Consider the following 18341-nt stretch of genomic DNA (forward strand, 5'->3'; position numbering starts at 1 on the left):
ATCGACTTTATGTAAACCAAAATTCCTAAATAATTGAATAGAATCAAATTCTTTGGAATATGGAAAGTAGGCTATTCTAAACAATGTATATCGAACGAGCATTAAAATAGGTGACCCAAAAGCAGTTATGTTCAATATGTTTCGGATTGTGATATAGCAAATCACTGATAATATGTAAAGCAATAAATAGCGTTCTTGTGGTATTGCGACGAATTTTGTTATTTCTCCCGAGTTTTCGACTTTCGTTTGTTGGCTCTCAACTTATTTCCACTTCCACAATTAAGCGATTGCATCAGGTTATACAAAAGATAAAAATAATGCTTCCCAGGCCCGTCGAAAGCAAAGTTACTATTCTGAAAGAAACATTCTACTATAGACTACGTCTGAGTATTTATTTGTTACATTATTCTATAATAAAATGAGTAGATAATTATAAGTCCTAATAAGCGTCAGATAATGTAATATTTGCGTCGCTGCATTATTTCGTTGATATGTCGAAAGCACTTATAACATCTGAGCATTGAGAATTATTTAGAGGTGAAATGGCGTTTAAATCAATCAAAGCATTCCTAATGTCAAGAATGTCTTTTGCTGATGGATATGGTGTTGGTGTATACACTCCGATCCACTGAATCCCTGCAAGATATTATCTATGATGTTATTGACATTGTAATTTGAAATAAGACATGTTTGATATTTGTATGAAATAATCAACAACAAATGCGATACCATTTCACGTAACAATAGATGATTATGGCAGCTGTTTTCTTGTGCTTGTCTGATTTCCCCGGCAGCACAATACTCAAAACCAAATTTCAAAGTTATACTTCGATTTCAGTTAACGCATTTGCTGTAACTTGAAACAGTTAATTTACAAATAAGATGCTTAACTCGTTTTCATATACTTACGGTTGTGTATGAATAAAAAGCTAATTCGTTTCTTGCCATCTCCAAATCATAAGCAAATTACCTTTAAAAATATTACAATCAATACAAACGATATATGTTGAATAGTCGGTTGCAACCGTGATCTCCGTGTCGCCATTTTCAATAGATTCAACTGTAACCGTACACACATGGATTATACAAACGGTTTTGTTACAACCATAGTGAGCACAATCGAAGTAATTGATCACACTATATAGAAATATTGAATCAATCAGATTAAAAAATGTTATTTTTTAACACTGCCCTCGTTGACTAATGACTTGCTTAGTTTATTAGATATCAGATATTGCTTTTTTGCTAAAAATGGATTCCAGTGCATTGTTACTTTTTTAATAAATCGAAAATTCTAGTATCTCGTCCGTTGGCCCAATGCCACATTTACACATATATACTTATTTCCACGCAAGGCTGTATTCACGAAAAAAGCTCATTCTTCAGCTACCACTATTTGCTGCTTTCGAACATGTATATAATTTGTGTACTTATCTAAAATGCCTCATGATAACTATAAGTTTGTTAAATTTAATCGCCGTGAAATCCTGATGAATTCCTTTTGAAAATAACACAATACCTTCTTGCGCAGCTGCTGTGTCATGGACGTGAGAAGAAACTCGAGAGTCTCCATGATCTGTATTAAGCTTTCTAAAACAATGTTTCTCATTATCTACTCAAAAAGAAATCCAATTTTGTTAATGTGCTTCGCACAATCCTTCACAGGATACACTCAAAAATTATTTATCTGCACAATCGATATGCTTTGGCGCCCTAATAACAGAATGTTGCTGCCGCGGGAATGCGATGTCAAAATGCCCATTAAACTCAACAATATCATTATCATAGTAACTTACCCAGAATAATAATAGTTCTTAAAATGAAATTTCACATGCCTTCGAGGTCATTTGTGATATTTTTTACCACTTGACAATTGACAACTTTCGAAAATATTTCATCTGATGATTTGAACGAAAGATACCAATCTGACGATGAAATCTATTAAAACAAAGTTAAATATTATCGAATATCAATTAAAATATATTTTTGTTATTTCCCAGACTTACCATATTTTCATAGTTTCAATGACTGTGAGACTGATCACGCATTGCAGCACCATATTGCAGCAAGAACACATACTTGTACAAAAATGAAGTAAATTTATTAAACATTGTTTACCCATGAACTAGCAATGAATGGATTGAAATCGTATTTTTTAGTTGCTCTTTCAGCACTTAGGATTATCGCAATGTTTCGTTGTTAAGGGAGAGTTTGCAGTTATGAAGCCAATTATATTTGATACCTTCATATCGAAATCGGTCTATGCATAAATGTATCAGTGATTTCTAGATGCAGTGATTGGAAAAATATCGGCCGACTCAGTAAAATGATCAAACTTTCATTCAAGGGTTTATTTCAGGGGTCGGCAAACTACGGCCCGCGGGCCGCAAACTAAACTAAGAAGAAACTAAAATAAACTATAATTATACTATAACCTAACAAGTATATAATTCACAATCACTCGTTTAATGAGCCTATAATTGATTATAGTTGGAGAAATGGCAACAGAACGTGAAAAAGTAGATGCTGAGTGCAAATGGTTTAATGACGCTGAAAATATTCAAAGGATCAGTCTTCGCGCACTGCTTGAAATTTCTGGGTGAAAAAAGGTGATTCATTGGCCATTCCTTTGGTTTTTAACTTTCCAAAATACGTGCTACCCGCCAATGACTTGCAACTTTTAATTTTGGCCCGCAAACGACAAAAGTTTGCCGACCTCTGGTTTACACTTTAGAGCCAGTGAAGTTATACAGTCATCCCAACACAAATCCTCGACCCACTGCCCTATCTCCCTCGACTTTCCTATTCTCGATCCCCTGCCCTGTTTCCCTCGCCCAACTGCTCCACCTCCCTCAACCTTCCTATCCTCGACCCACCGCCCTATCTCCCTCAACCGTCCTATCCTCGACCCACTGTCCTATTTCCCCCAAACTTCCTATCCCCTTCAACCTCGTCCCAAAATTGAACTTATCTTATCTGCAACGTAATGAAGTTGCAAAGGACGCAGTTAGTACGTAAATCTTTGGCATCGCTTTTACTATAAAATGTTGAAGAAAAATACTTTATACGACCAGAGCACTATTGCTTATTTCGGATCAGCATCATATTTGTCACAAGACTCACGACATGGCCAATTATTAAGGGCATAAAACGGCCTGTTAAAATTTAGAAAACTGTTAGTCCCAAAGAAAAACATTAGTAGCCCAATTAGTAAAACATTTTTAAACTGCCAATTAAGGTTATTGTTTCATAGTTGAGATTTCAGCCTACATATACAAATGCTGTCAATCATGTTTTGTCGACGTACGATTAAATCATCTCATTGGCATACACGACCAGTATAACCCATGGAAGTTGGTCGCAAGATAGTAAAGTTAAGTGTGGCGATCGGGTCGTGAATAAAGAGCCGTTAGGTCAGGTACCGAATAGTATAGCACCGTAGGTCAAAGTTAGGTAAGTTGTGGCAGATAGGGCAGTGGATCCGAGGATAGGAACGTTGAGGAAGGTCGGGCAGTGGGTCCATAGGAACGTTGAGGAAGGTCGGGCAGTGGGTCCAAGGATAGGTAGGTTGAGGGAGATAGGACAGTAGGTGGAAAAGAGAGAGGTTGATGGAGATAGAACAGTGGGTCGAGGGTAGAAAGGTTGAAGGAGCTAGGGCAGTGGGTCGAGAATAGGAATGTCGGGCAGTGGGTCCAAGGATAGGTAGGTTGAGGGAGATAGGAAAAGAGAGAGGTTGATGGAGATAGAGCGGTGGTTCGAGGATGTGAAAGTTGAGGGAGGTCGGGCAGTGGGTCATGGAGATAGGGCAGTAATAGTTGCCGGCCTCTGGTTTAGACTTCAGAGCCAGTGAAGTTACTGCCCTTTCTCCCTCTACTTTCCTATTCTCGATCCTCTGCCCTGTCTCCCCCGACCAACTACTGCACCTCCCTCTACCTTCCTATCCTCGACCCACCGCCCTATCTCCCTCAACCGTCCTATACTCGACCCATTGTCCTATTTCCCATCCCCTTCGACCTTTTTATCCTCGTCTAATTGACATATCTCCCTCAACTTTTCTTTCCTCTATCCACTGCACTATCTGCCTCAAATTTCCCACCCTCGACCCACTTTCCGACCTCCATCAACTTACTTATCTTCGACCTACGACATTATACAACTCTGCCCCTAACTTAACGGCGCTACAATCACGGCTAGATCGTCAAAAAGAACTCCGTCATCTTGCAACCAACTTCCATGTGTTATACTGGTCGAGTATGCCAATGCGATGATTCAATCGTACGTCGACAAAACATGATTGACGGCATTCGTAAATGTAGGCTGGAATCTCAATTGGTAATCAATAACCATAATGAGTGGCTTAAAAATGTGCTACTAATTAAGCTACTGATGGCCTCGGGTTTGAGGTGACTGTTTTTAGAATTTTGAAATGCCATTCGATATCGACATACCTGAGTTCATTTTCCGAAACTCATTCAATGTCGCTTGTATTTCCGTTCAAGGCAAAACGATGAGGAAATAATAAAATATTTACACGCTTAGTCATTTTCAACGAATGTTCTGCCATATTCTGTTGTATATACAAATTTCTTTTATGTGACTGAGAAGGCTGTAAAGTCAAAAACAGTCAAAAATATAAGTCGCTCAGTGAGTGTAATCCCTTCCAAACTATTTTAGAGCCATGAAATGTTTTGTCGTAGCTAGCGTTGCCAACTGCCCTTCAATTCAGCGTATAGTCTGAAAATTGAGCTTATCTTATCTGCAACTTAATGAAGTTGAAAAGGACGGAGTTAGTACGTAATCTTTGGCATCGCTTTTACTATAAAAAGTTGAAGATAAATACTTTATACGGACCAGAACACTATTGCTTATTTCGGATCAGCATCATATTTGTTACGAGACTCACGACATGGCCAATTAGTAAGGGCATAAAATGGCCTGTTAAAATTTAGAAAACTGTTATTCCCAACTAAAAACCATCAGTAGCTCAGTTAGTAAAACATTTTTAAACTGCCAATTAAGGTTATTGTTTAATATTTGAGATTCCAGCCTACATATATGAATGCTGTCAATCATGTTTTGTCGGCGTACGATTGAATCATCTCATTGGCATACACGACCAGTATAACCCATGGAAGTTGGTCGCAAGATAATAAAGTTCAGTGTGGCGATCGGGTCGTGAATAAAGCGCCGTTAGGTCAGGTACCGAATAGCTTGGCACCGTAGGTCAAAGATAGGTAAGTTGTGGCAGATAGGGCAGTGGGTCCGAGGATATGTAGGTTGAGGGAGATAGGACAGTAGGTCAAAAAGAGAGAGGTTGAGGGAGATAAAACGGTGGTTCGAGGATGTGAAAGTTGGGGAGATAGAGCAGTGGGTCGAGGATAGGAAGGTTGAAGGAGCTAGGGCAGTGGGTCGAGAATAGGAACGTTGAGGAAGGTCGGGCAGTGGGTCCGAGGATAGGTAGGTTGAGGGAGATAGGACAGTAGGTCGAAAAGAGAGAGGTTGATGGAGATAGAGCGGTGGTTCGAGGATGTGAAAGTTGAGGGAGATCGGGCAGTGGGTCATGGAGATAGGGCAGTAGCTTGCCGGCCTCTGGTTTAGACTTCAGAGCCAGTGAAGTTACTGCCCTTTCTCCCTCTACTTTCCTATTCTCGATCCTCTGCCCTGTCTCCCTCGACCAACTGCTGCACCTCCCTCTACCTTCCTATCCTCGACCCACCGCCCTATCTCCCTCAACCGTCCTATACTCGACCCATTGTCCTATTTCCCATCCCCTTCGACCTTTTTATCCTCGTCTAATTGACATATCTCCCTCAACTTTTCTTTCCTCTATCCACTGCACTATCTGCCTCAAATTTCCCACCCTCGACCCACTTTCCGACCTCCATCAACATACTTATCTTCGACCTACGACACTATACAACTCTGCCCCTAACTTAACGGCGCTACAATCACGACTAGATCGTCAAAAAGAACTCCGTCATCTTGCAACCAACTTCCATGTGTTATACTGGTCGAGTATGCCAATGAGATGATTCAATCGTACGTCGACAAAACATGATTGACGGCATTCGTAAATGTAGGCTGGAATCTCAATTGGTAATCAATAACCATAATGAGTGGCTTAAAAATGTGCTACTAATTAAGCTACTGATGGCCTCGGGTTTGAGGTGACTGTTTTTAAAATTTTGAAATTCGATCAATCGATTTCGACATACCTGAGTTCATTTTCCGAAACTCATTCAATGTCGCTTGTATTTCCGTTCAAGGCAAATCGATGAGGAAATAATAAAATATTTGCACGCTTGGTCATTTTCAACGAATGCTCTGCCATATTCTGTTGTATATACAAATTTCTTTTACGTGACTGAGAAGGCTGAAAAGTCAAAAACAGTCAAAAATATAAGTCGCTCAGTGAGTGTAATCCCTTCCAAACTATTTTAGAGCCATGAAATGTTTTGTCGTAGCTAGCGTTGCCAACTGCCCTTTAATTCAGCGCATAGTCCCAAAATTAAGCTTATCTTATCTGCAACTTAAATGAAGTTGCAAAGGACGCAGTTAGTACGTAATCTTTGGCATCGCTTTTACTATAAAATGTTGAAGAAAATTACGCTATACGGATCAGCATCATATTGTCATAAGACTCACGACATGGCCAATTATTAAGGGCGTAAAACGGCCTGTTAGAATTTAGAAAGTTATTCCCAACTAAAAACCATCAGTATCCCAATTAGTAAAACATTTTTAAACTGCCAATTAAGGTTATTGTTTAATATTTGAGATTCCAGCCTACATATACGAATGCTGTCAATCATGTTTTGTCGACGTACGATTGAATCATCTCGTTGGCATACACGACCAGTATAACCCATGGAAGTTGGTCGCAAGATAGTAAAGTTCAGTGTGGCGATCGGGTCGTGAATAAAGCGCCGTTAGGTCAGGTACCGAATAGTATAGCACCGTAGGTCAAAGATAGGCAAGTTGTGGCAGATGGGGCAGTGGCTCCGAGGATAGGTAGGTTGAGGGAGATAGGACAGTAGGTCGAAAAGAAAGAGGTTGAGGGAGATAAAGCGGTGGTTCGAGGATGTGAAAGTTGGGGAGATAGAGCAGTGGGTCGAGGATAGGAAGGTTGAAGGAGCTAGGGCAGTGGGTCGAGAATAGGTACGTTGAGGAAGTTCGGGAAGTGGGTCCGAGGATAGGTAGGTTGAGGGAGATAGGACAGTAGGTCGAAAAGAGAGAGGTTGATGGAGATAGAGCGGTGGTTCGAGGATGTGAAAGTTGAGGGAGGTCGGGCAGTGGGTCATGGAGATAAGGCAGTAATAGTTTGCCGGCCTCTGGTTTAGACTTCAGAGCCAGTGTCACACTCAGAGCACAGTCAGCCCACCACTTTTCTATTCTCGAACCTCTGCCCTGTCTCCCTCGACCAACTGCTGCACCTCCCTCTACCTTCCTATCCTCGACCCACCGCCCTATCTCCCTCAACCGTCCTATCCTCGACCCATTGTCCTATTTCCCATCCCCTTCGACCTTTTTATCCTAGTCTCATTGCCATATCTCTCTCAACTTTTCTTTCCTCTACCCACTGCACTATCTGCCTCAAATTTCCCACCCTCGACCCACTTTCCGACCTCCAACTTACTTATCTTCGACCTACGACACTATACAACTCAGCCCCTAACCTAACGGCGCTACAATCACGACTAGATCGTCAAAATGAACTTCGTCACCTTGCAACCAACTTACATGTGTTATACTGGTCGAATATGCCAATGAGATGATTCAATCGTACGTCGACAAAACATGATTGACGGCATTCGTAAATGTAGGCTGGAATCTAAATTGGTAATCAATAACCATAATGAGTGGCTTAAAAATGTGCTACTAATTAAGCTACTGATGGCGTCGGGTTTGAGGTGACCGTTTTTAAAATTTTGAAAGGCCATTCGATATCGACATACCTGAGTTCATTTTCCGAAACTCATTCAATATCGCTTGTATTTCCGTTCAAGGCAAAACGATGAGGAAATAATAAAATATTTGTACGCTTAGTCATTTTCAACGAATGCTCTGCCATATTCTATTGTATATTCAAAGTTCTTTTACGTGACTGAGAAGGCTGAAAAGTCAAAAACAGTCAAAAATATAAGTCGCTCAGTGAGTGTAATCCCTTCCAAACTATTTTAGAGCCATAAAATGTTTTGTCGTAGCTAGCGTTGCCAACTGCCCTTTAATTCAGCGCATAGTCCCAAAATTAAGCCTATCTTATCTGCAACTTATAAGTTGCAAAGGACGCAGTTAGTACGTAATCTTTGGCATCGCTTTTACTATAAAATGTTGAAGAAAATTACTTTATACGGATCAGCATCATATTGTCACAAGACTCACGACATGGCCAATTATTAAAGGCATAAAACGGCCTGTTAGAATTTAGAAAACTGTTATTCCCAACAAAAAACCATCAGTAGCCCAATTAGTAAAACGTTTTTAAACTGCCAATTAAGGTTATTGTTTCATATTTGAGATTCCAGCCTACATATACGAATGCTGTCAATCATGTTTTGTCGACGTACGATTGAATCATCTCGTTGGCATACACGACCAGTATAACCCATGGAAGTTGGTCGCGAGATAGTAAAGTTCAGTGTGGCGATCGGGTCGTGAATAAAGCGCCGTTAGGTCAGGTACCGAATAGTATAGCACCGTAGGTCAAAGATAGGTAAGTTGTGGCAGATAGGGCAGTGGGTCCGAGGATAGGTAGGTTGAGGGAGATAGGACAGTAGGTCCAAAAGAAAGAGGTTGAGGGAGATAAAGCGGTGGTTCGAGGATGTGAAAGTTGGGGAGATAGAGCAGTGGGTCGAGGATAGGAAGGTTGAAGGAGCTAGGGCAGTGGGTCGAGAATAGGAACGTTGAGGAAGTTCGGGAAGTGGGTCCGAGGATAGGTAGGTTGAGGGAGATAGGACAGTAGGTCGAAAAGAGAGAGGTTGATGGAGATAGAGCGGTGGTTTGAGGATGTGAAAGTTGAGGGAGGTCGGGCAGTGGGTCATGGAGATAAGGCAGTAATAGTTTGCCGGCCTCTGGTTTAGACTTCAGAGCCAGTGTCACACTCAGAGCACAGTCAGCCCACCACTTTTCTATTCTCGATCCTCTGCCCTGTCTCCCTCGACCAACTGCTGCACCTTCCTATCCTCGACCCACCGCCCTATCTCCCTCAACCGTCCTATCCTCGACCCATTGTCCTATTTCCCATCCCCTTCGACCTTTTTATCCTAGTCTCATTGCCATATCTCTCTCAACTTTTCTTTCCTCTATCCACTGCACTATCTGCCTCAAATTTCCCACCCTCGACCCACTATCCGACCTCCATCAACTTACTTATCTTCGACCTACGACACTATACAACTCAGCCCCTAACGTAACGGCGCTACAATCACGACTAGATCGTCAAAATGAACTTCGTCACCTTGCAACCAACTTACATGTGTTATACTGGTCGAATATGCCAATGAGATGATTCAATCGTACGTCGACAAAACATGATTGACGGCATTCGTAAATGTAGGCTGGAATCTCAATTGGTAATCAATAACCATAATGAGTGGCTTAAAAATGTGCTACTAATTAAGCTACTGATGGCGTCGGGTTTGAGGTGACCGTTTTTAAAATTTTGAAAGGCCATTCGATATCGACATACCTGAGTTCATTTTCCGAAACTCATTCAATATCGCTTGTATTTCCGTTCAAGGCAAAACGATGAGGAAATAATAAAATATTTGCACGCTTAGTCATTTTCAACGAATGCTCTGCCATATTCTATTGTATATTCAAAGTTCTTTTACGTGACCGAGAAGGCTGAAAAGTCAAAAACAGTCAAAAATATAAGTCGCTCAGTGAGTGTAATCCCTTCCAAACTATTTTAGAGCCATGAAATGTTTTGTCGTAGCTAGCGTTGCCAACTGCCCTTCAATTCAGCGCATAGTCCCAAAATTGAGCTTATCTTATCTGCAACTTAATGAAGTTGCAAAGGACGCAGTTAGTACATAATCTTTGGCATCGCTTTTACTATAAAATGTTGAAGAAAATTACTTTATACGGATCAGCATCAAATTGTCACAAGACTCACGACATGGCCAATTATTAAGGGCATAAAACGGCCTGTTAGAATTTAGAAAACTGTTATTCCCAACAAAAAACCATCAGTAGCCCAATTAGTAAAACATTTTTAAACTGCCAATTAAGGTTATTGTTTCATATTTGAGATTCCAGCCTACATATACGAATGCTGTCAATCAAGTTTTGTCGACGTACGATTGAATCATCTCATTGGCATACACGACCAGTATAACCCATGGAAGTTGGTCGCAAGATAGTAAAGTTCAGTGTGGCGATCGGGTCGTGAATAAAGCGCCGTTAGGTCAGGTACCGAATAGTATAGCACCGTAGGTCAAAGATAGGTAAGTTGTGGCAGATAGGGCAGTGGGTTCGAGGATAGGTAGGTTGAGGGAGATAGTACAGTAGGTTGAAATGAGAGAGGTTGAGGGAGATAAAGCGGTGGTTCGAGGATGCGAAAGTTGGGGGAGGTATAGCAGTGGGTCGAGGGTAGAGAGATAGCGTAGTGGGTCGAGGATAGGAAGGTTGAGGGAGCTAGGGCAGTGGGTCGAGGATAGGAAAGTTGAGGGAGGTCGGGCAGTGGGTCGAGTATAGGTAAGTAGATGGAGATAGCGCAGTGGGTCGAGGACAGTTTTAAGTGTTGTCTCCGTACGGATCATTTTGAGAACCCAAAGTCTACGTCAAAGTATGATATAACAATGCAAACAACTAAGTAACGAATGTTTATCCGACTTTTGATCCCTTCAATTCTTCCTCTTTACACTCTACCATTGCAAAATTCTTGGTACTTATTTCAAGAATGGTTTTGCGAGTTTTGGACTTATACTTACCAAAACACAACTAAAATCTAACAAATAACACGCGAAAACCGACAAAACGAGGTAATATCACAACCACGAAAGACTGTCTGAATGGCAAAAGTATCTGAGCGCTTCTGAAACGTTTATTGTTACTTCAATTTTGCACTTATGTTGATTGGCCTATGTTACGGCAGTAAATAAGGAAGTGTATACTCGGGGAAACATTCATAATTATAATCAGATATTTATAAAGTTGTTATACATAAATACCCTGCACAGACGTGATTCTCATATTTATTGAAAATTTAAATTGTTTTGCGACCCAGAGCGGAGGGCTCCGCGACCCAAATTTGGGTCGCGACCCCGTAGTTGCGGACCCCTGCTCTAGAACACTGGTTCTCAACCAGTGGGCCACGGCCACTGGTCCGCAGGAACATTTAAAGGTGGGCCACAGACCTATTAAAAATTGCTAGAGTTGCTGATGAAGTTAGTTAAATTTGATGGTAGTAGCAACGGATGATGCTGTTTTTTTGCTACAGGGTTGTAATTTCCACCTAATTATTATTAAAGTGAAAGTGTCAATTTTCGCAGAAAATTTTTTGTGTTTTTTGTGAAATTTTTCACCAGCATGAAAAATTTAGTGGGCCACAGAATTATTGTGCAGCGAAAATGTGCCACGAATGAAAAAAGGTTTAGAACCATTGCTCTAGATTCTAGAATATATATGTTATATAATCTAAACTATCTTCATGATGTTGGAGACAGACTTGTATACGCTGCGCAAAATTGTCTTGGTTTTATGGTCTTGGTTCATTGGTTTTATGCTGAAGCGCACTTTCTGCTACCTGGGCATGTCAATAGCAAAAATATTGTTTACAGGGAGGGGCACATTGGGAAGTCTTACAGAGAACGCCACACCCAGTGCGCGGCATGTGTAGACATTTGTACAATTTTTTTTAAAGGGATTTAAAGTATTCGGTCCAAGATGACGCACATCCTGAACCCTAACCTGGTAAACATACAATTTTCAGGTTGTGCGCCATCTTGGTACATATACTACTTCAGGAGCGCCTTTTTGTTGAAAAAAAACTATTTCATAACTACATGGTTTAGTTTTGCATACATAGTAACATTGAATCACCTTACAATGAATTTTAGGTGAATAAATGGCAGTTTCTTTCACTAATACAAGCCAAGATCCATCGACAACATCTAGCCACTTTCTATTGCGCTCTTCGAACTACATTTGCGTTGCCACGCGCATTTCGTTTTCCTAGTTTAAGCTTAGGGACTTATTATATTTTCTTAGTTGAATTGGATTGGAATATTTGACCTCGTCTTTCACTCCAAACAAGGCCATGTAAAACCATCCACTGGTATCTAAAGATGTGTAACGTGTTTTCTTTTGGAAGAACCGCAACCTTTCAGTGCTGCATTGACTTTGATAAAATTAATATATCTTTGTGGAGATAGAAGGTATGCGTATGCAAAACCGAGATGTGCACCTGTTATGCCAACATAGTTGAGTCAAACGTTTTGAATACTAGTACATCACACACATTTTCCTGCGTGCTTCGGTTGTACGTAGTAACGCGCACAGTTTTGCGCACATGCATCAAATTCCACTTGATTATTGAGCTATAGGTTTTTGACGAGCTCTTGTGTATGATTTCATTCCATAGAATTTGTATGCTGTTCTAAAGAATACTAGTTTAAGCTTTTTCATTCATTCAAACCGCGTGTTGAAAGTAAGTTTTGTAATATTGCGTGTTGGTTTCCAACATCCTTAAATCGGTGATGCCAGTAAATCTTTAATACGAAAAGATCAGTAACATCTGCAATAAAAACAGCAGTACTCACTCAAATGACAGCTGGGGGATAGATACTCTTAGTATCTGCTCCATTGCGTGCCTCTTACAGTCTTACCAGTTTACATGAGTGCCAATTGGTATCTAACCTCAGCCAGAGACAAAAAGTTTCGGACTGCAGTTGGCGTGACGAAATGTTTTTAAATATATATTCTACAATAAGATTGTTTGATTGCATACTACTGAAAGTTCCGCCTTATATGTCTTTTCCCATTGCACTATTCTTTTACTGATATTCGATAATATGACCCTCATCTGACATAGTTCCTAAAATGTGTAGATGGGTATAATCTTTTCCACGCTGTTCAGATGGGAATGCGCGATTATATATAAGAATTGCTAATATTGATTTGCAATGCGATGAAATCCCATCTTGGCATTTCTGCCTCTCGCAATTGCTGCGTATACTTATCTTTTTTCCATGCAACCTTTTTTTAAAACATCCCCAACAACCACAATTAATTCTGTTATTAAACTTCCGAAACAAACACCTAAAATCTATCGTAAGTACAGCAGATTTGACAATGTTGTAGTGTGACTTTTTTGGCCTCACATTTTTGATATTTGTAGTTAGAGCTCTTGGGGCTCTGTCAAACAAAATTACATACAAAATATTGATTGTAAATTGCAAAACATGATCATGTTGTTGGAATAACGTGGCATTTTACCACTCGTATATCATTCATTGTTGAGAATATTAATAAAATCATAAAATTCAAAAATCCGTTTTTGTCAAATTTTTGTTGTAGCTGAATTCCAGGGACAGCATGACAACAGGCAAGAGAAGCACGGTCGCCTCTTTTAGTTTATGACAGGGTTTCTTAAAAGGGAACCCCGTCGTCCTTGGAGGCCACTGATCGGTTATCTGGGAGCACGAACAAACAGATGGAAATGCGAATATATAATAACAATGTATTTTTATAGAAGAGAAGAAGCAAAAGTGTTGAGAGTCTTTGGTAGTTTGAAAAGCATTGGCATGGAACATAAGAATGAACTACATTTTTTCCCAGGGATATACTATATAATGTAGCAATTTTCTCATTTTTGTTCTCGTGATATCATTATCTTTCACTGCGTCGTCGTGATCATCCCGCTGCATAACAATTCTCGCTAACAAATAATTGACTGTTCTTCACCGGGTGTATATCCACTTGAACCACTGGCGACTGCATTAGCAGGCTTGTATTGTTAATTGCAACAAAAACGGGTATTTTGAAATAGTACTCTTTATTTTACGCGTATATTTCGACAGTATTTCCATATACTGTATATGGGTCGCGACCCAGAGCTGGGCTCAACAAATACCTTAAAGTTATTGGTTTTATTTCCTAGTAAATTCGGTGCTTGCGTAGTTTGTGCACCAAGATTGTGCACAACCTGAATATAGTATTGTAACAGGTCATGGTTCAGGTTGTGCGTCATTATGATGCACATGTTTGTGCGATGGATCGGAATCTGCTTCCAGCGTCATCTAAGGTCAGCTCGGTTCATTGAAGTGGCTGTAATTGATTTCTGCTGATTCAAACCCTACAAATAATTCCATGAAAACTAAGCCGATTTTATGTAAATGTTAATTTTTATTTACTTTTTAAATAGACAAAAATACAGATAGAGAAAGCTGATAGAAAATAAAGAAAGTATATTATGCACGGTGTAATAACATCTAAAAACGATTGGTGACTCAAAGGGAAATGGGCTCAATAGAGTCCCTGGTGTATCATAGCTAGTAAAAGCAGGAAAAACTGTTTTAATGGATTTATTTGCCACAGGTCTCGTGTCTTAGCGTTCAGCTTTTGTTTGATAGAATTCCACTCATCTCTAGTTCCACAGAGAAACAAATTGGTCAGATTGAACAAGAGTGAAAAACACCTTTTTTCTCTCTGAAATATGCAGAAGTCTTCGTTTTCATTCTAAAAAAGTATTTTTTATTTATTCCATTCTAAGAGAGCAATGTCCAAAGATGGGTACGAAGGTACAATGACTAACAATGACACAGTACCGGTAGCCTATGGAGTCTACAAATGCCGTTTCTAATTTGTGCCATTTTAGGGCATTTGTCTCACATATACCAAATGTCCCACTATTCTAACTGTTACCATATAGATTATAGAATATATATATATCTTGGAGCAAATGATTACGGTATTCACATGAGGTGACAATCACACAATTGGGACACGAATTATTTTGACGCGTAACTCACCACAAAGTCCGTTATCTAATCATTCAACATTTTCAATTCCAAATAGCAAATCAAGTCTCAACGCCGAAGCAATCTACATCGGTGGTATTGATAAGAATATGTAATGAAGTTGCCTTGACTGAGGCTGCTGATATTGACCACCCAAATTTTTGACCAATGACCCTCAATGATTTCGCTCTCGATGTCTTTGTTACAGTATATATATAATAAGTTGAACGAAGTCACACTTTATTAATTAGAAAGATGATGCACTACGAATAAATTTTTGGACCAATAATATTCATAACCACGGCGATTCATTTATTTGTTCAAAGCGGATTTCTTATATATATTTCCTCTCGGTATTCGGGTACAAGAGGGAGAAAAGGGTCCGGTACTACTTTGACAATGATTTGAACCACACTTTGTGATATCTCTCACCAATTCATGCTACGAATTGTTTTTTTGCAATACATATAAAACTTTTGATATGTCAAGAGTATGTATTTCACACAAATATTTACTTAACTCAATTCAGGATATATATATGAACTTTGAAAGCTTTTATGCCTTTATCACAAATTTTAATAAACTCGTGATGAATTAGCATTAGTTGAACAAATGAGCAAACATAAATATGCTTGAAGTAAAATTAGCATCAGAAATGCAACAGAATTTTCCACGGTGTAACTATAGGTTTTATATCCGTGCCAATCGCATACCGCCATAATAATGAAAAGATGCCGAATTTTGTTTTACTGCATGGTTTCGTTTAATTTTATAAACATTTCTCTTTTCTGATTATTTATTTCAAAGCATAATAAAACAGTCAAATAATATTCTTTGAGTAATGATTTTGAAACGTAGTATCATATAATATGATGAAATGAAGAATGTCGTGATCGATATTCCTTACTGTAACTTTTCTAAAATTTTGATTTCGGAAGGCGTTAATTTCAGAGTGATTTTTATTTTCTGAATTATATTCTGCCGTTTTCTTTTGCGAAAACCTAAAGCTTTACAACTGTGAGGTTCACCTAGAAAATGTGCAGATATATAACAGTACATGGAAGAGAATTGTAAACAAAGCTGTAGAAATCATGTAGTATTTCTGGAAACGTCATTTTCTATCACGTCTGATATCTATATGGAATGACTTACATCTGACGATATAATTCTGAAAATCTTGCTGAAAGAAGGTTGTATAAACTGCATTATGTTGACATGCAGCCTATTTCTAACAGCGTGCATTACTGTGGTTATAGATGTCCATAGCCATCCAACCTCGTTCATTTATGACAAATGTGGTTTGACACCAAGACACCAAAAGAGAATGTAGACTGGTCTCAGACAAGTATTTATGAACGTATTTGATGTATGAAGTATACATGCTAAACTAATGGAATACTTCAATAAGTAATTATGAGAACACTTGCCCTTCGTAATGGGGTGCGGCAATTTTGGGAAACTCTTTAATACCCAATTGCAAATATGATCAAATTATATTTAACTTTTCTTGATAGATACCTTCTTCAGTCTGGTATCTGTCATCTAAATCTCCAGATGGAATGTTTTCGAGAGTAGTCAATTGGCAAGCTTTAAAAAATATCACAAATGACTTCCAAGTCATTTCGTCCCGGCGTATTGGTATCTGAGATTGCACCACAATTTTCAGATTTGTTCAACGTTTCTTTACTACAAAAACTCTTTGCAATTCCGAGGATTTTTTTCGTTAAATATGTCATCCAAGAAAAGAACTTGGTCTGATGACTATTTGCAGTATGGCTTTACCTGCTCAACTGAACGTGACTTCAATGCGAGAATGGCGTGAGAATTGCCCCTTTTGAATTGAAGCCACGTATCTCTCAATTGGTAACCGAAAAACAGCAGCAGAAGTATCACTAATAAATCTAATGAATAATTGAAGTTTACTGTTTGTTGCAATTTATTCTGCTACAACCAATGGAGCAGCCAGTTTTTTTTTCGGTGGTTGATACTCTCTTGACAAAGCATTTCCCTCAAATTTAACTCGCAAAAACAACCTATAAGGCAACGAATTCATATTTTATCAATTGAAGACGGTCAAATTTTCTATAAATTTGTACAAAATCGACTTACCCTCAATAAGTTCAGGTTGCGCTTTTAAGTTCAAATATTTGGGGTTCGACAGAAGCTTGCAGAATAGCGTAGGGGTTCGGCAGGCTCACAAAGTTAAAGAACCACTGACTTAAGCGGTCCTCGAAAATTCCTTCATCGTGGAAACTTTGTGGAAACGTTAGGCACTACGTTCTAAACAATTATATAGAATCAATTTCCCCAAATACATTTTTCGTAATACCCCGCCTTTGAAATAGAGTGAAAGAGAGATTGATAGAGAGATCCGATAGTAAATAAAGCAAGTATTCCAAACATTGTCTATCAAACAAACAGTGAAATAGGTGAATATTTTTTTGTTATGTGTCTGAATATTTATTTGCTATATCGTTCTATAATATGATGAGTGGATATAATATGAGTCAAACAATCCAATTTTCGGCCGTGGCATTGAGAAAAATTTAGAGGCGATGTCACATTCAAATCAATCAAAGTATTTCTGACGCCAAGAAGATCTTCCGCTGTTGGATATGGTGTTGGTGTAAACACTCCGATCCATCGAATCCCTGAAAAATTTGAGACTATGTTGTAATTAACGTTGTAATATGAAAATAATTACTATAGTGAATATTGGTAAGAACAGATCAAAACTAAGTACACCAAGGTATCCGTTTTGGTATCAAATTTTACACAATTTGGATTTTATTTCATTTTATTAGATTATGACATCTGTTATTTTGTGCGTGTCTGATTGCTCTGGAAACACAATGCTACTATGTTTTTTTTGTCTCATTTAACGCATTTGATGTTTCTCGAAACGGGGACTTGAAATATAAGATTTCTACTCAATTTTAATTAAACGCAAAGTAAAACTAATTTGTTCCCTGTAATTGTTACACTTCAAAAATAACCTTCAAATTTATTACAATCAACAGCAAGAATATATGTTAAATAATCTGATGCAAATAAGATCTTTGTGGTGCTATTCGCATGAGATTCAACTGTAAGAATAAACACATAAGGTATACAAAGGTTTGTGTTACAAGTGGTCACAATAGAAAGTAATGTACAAGTATCGAATAAATCAGATCATAACATAGGATTTCCATTAGATTTCTCCCGTTTACTAATGGGTTACTTGGTATATTTTATACAACAGTATTGCATATCGCCTTTTCGTTATGGCGATAGTTTGCAACAGTGCTTAGTTTGTTTTATTAAAAAGGCATAAGTTTCGGCATTTTGTCAAATATATGACTTTCTATTTTTAAAAACTTTTTCTTGAAGATGCTA

Source organism: Styela clava, chromosome 6 (genome assembly GCF_964204865.1).
Source record: "Styela clava chromosome 6, kaStyClav1.hap1.2, whole genome shotgun sequence".
In the NCBI taxonomy this organism is placed as follows: domain Eukaryota; kingdom Metazoa; phylum Chordata; class Ascidiacea; order Stolidobranchia; family Styelidae; genus Styela; species Styela clava.